Genomic DNA, 2,271 nt, shown 5'->3' with positions numbered 1-2,271 from the left:
ATTACATGTTAATAACTTGATTGGAATTATAACCTTGAATTGACAGTTTGATACTTTGAAAATTTTGAGCCAGCCCTACCCCCAAGGGCTGTAGGGTGGGGCTCAAAGGAGTCAGTGTGCTAAAATTTCTTCATTTTCCTTGTTAAGAATCAGAGGTGCTAGTTTCAAATCCTTTTTAGTCTGAAATCTGTATGCTAGATATTGAGTAAGGTGGTTTTATTGTTTTTTGTCACTTTGAATAATATTTCTGTTCATGTTAAAAACAAAATCAACTCTCTGTATAAATATATCAGGTGACCGTTAAGGCCCATGGGCCTCTTGTTTAGCTTCTCAGCTCGAAGGTCAAGTTAGCTTATGTCCTGGTGTGGCATCCGTCGTCCGTCAATCACCAACTTTTCCTGTGAAACGCTTCTTCTCCTGAACAGCTCAGTGGATTTTAACTTAATTTGGCCTGGAGCATTCTTGGCAAAGGGGGATCAATTTTGTGTACACTGAGGGTGTGGCCCCCTGGAGGCAAAGGGGCCGGGTCAAACAGGGGAAATTGAGAAAAGAAAAAATCTGTTTATTGTATCATTAGAGGTACTTTAACCAAATTTAGTCGAGAGCATCTTTTGGCAAAGGGGACTCAATTTTGTGTGGACCGAAGATGTGGTCCCCCTTGGCAGAGTGGCGGTGCCCAATAGGGGAACTTCAGCTTAAAATCTTTAAAATCCTTCTTCTTTAGTTTTATTGGAGAATTTTAACCAAATTTGGTCCAAAACATCCTTGTGCTTCTGGTTTGGTTTGTTTTTGTTTTACGTCCTATTAACAGCTTTGGTCATTTAAGGACGTGCCAGGTTTTTGTGGAAGAGGAAAGCCGGAGTTCCCAGAGAAAAACACTGACCAACGACCAGTACCTGGTGACTGCCCAACGTAGGCCTCGAACCTTCGACACAGTGGTGGAGGGCTAGTGGTAGCAGAATGTCAGACGCCGTAACGACTTGCCAACCTGGGCCCCATTTTTAGCTCACCTGGTCGAAGGACCATGGTGAGCTTGTGCCATACTGCAGCGTCCGTCGTCCATCCATCAACTTTTCCTTAAAACTCTACTAGTCCTGAACGGCCAAGTAGATTTTGACGAAATGGGTGTGGCCCCCATGGGAAATAGAGTTAATACCTTTAAAATCCTTCTTCTACCATAGGGAATATAGGATATATTCTTATTAAGGTTGCAGTGTACAGAAGCGTACGGTGGCCATGGGTGATATTTTTGTACAATGAATAACAATGTAATATTACATGTATCAAAGTGTTTTAAAAAAAATCAGCACTAAAATTGCCATATACATGATGAAGCTATGTGGGCTTCACATTTAAAAAAAAAAAAAAAAAAAAAAAAAAAAATCAAATTTGGTTTGAGACTACATTTTTGGCCATTTGCAAATCTGTGTCTACACAACAAAAGCTAGCTTTTCATGAGGTCTATTTTTGTACTCGGCACATGTGTAAATATTGTGAAAAATCCAGTAGAACGACCTATGCTAAAACGTGAGTATTTCTGTTGCCGAATAGGTGATATTTTTCTAAAAAAAATGTATTCAAAATGTAGTTTATAAATATATATATATATGTAGGTGTATTGTGCAGGATAAATCAACTATCAATGTTTCTTCCACAATACGCTGTGTTATTCCACTCTCAGATCATTGTATAAACACGCAGACTGTTAGATAAATATGAGTTATATACCACACGTGGTATATGACCTACACAAATTTTGATTGGTCGAGATGATGAACTTTGACCGGGACGACTTTTTCCACGCGCTTTTTGCCACAATCTGTTTTGTTTACGTCGTCTGCTGTCAACATTTGACAAATGTTGGTGACTTTGTGAGGTTATGCAGAAAAGGGGGTTATTAAGGCAATATTAAAAGAAGATGATACTTAAAGATTTTATCGATAGTTTCAGGCAAAATTGCTACAGACGCTCAATATCGTTTCGACGTCACACCGTCGCGTGTCCAGGTCGTGAAACCAAAACAAGATCTGTCGGTGTCGGAAAATATTTCGTCTCCCAACGTCCTGTTATCGCTATTTGGATGATCTGACTATAGCTAAACTGTCACTATAAACGTCAACCATAGAACCGTCACGAAGAAACGTAGGCCTATGGTTTGGACATTGACAGCGATAAGTTTGTCTTCGTCCCTTGGCGGGAGGCAGACTTTGTACGATATGCTTACGCGCATATACAGTACACTTCAGGTGATTTGGTACTGAAACCCCGCGC

Source organism: Mizuhopecten yessoensis, unplaced genomic scaffold, assembly GCF_002113885.1.
Source record: "Mizuhopecten yessoensis strain PY_sf001 unplaced genomic scaffold, ASM211388v2 scaffold10929, whole genome shotgun sequence".
Lineage (NCBI taxonomy): Eukaryota > Metazoa > Mollusca > Bivalvia > Pectinida > Pectinidae > Mizuhopecten > Mizuhopecten yessoensis.
The sequence above is the reverse complement of the archived record's forward strand: the minus strand, read 5'-3'. Positions refer to the sequence as shown.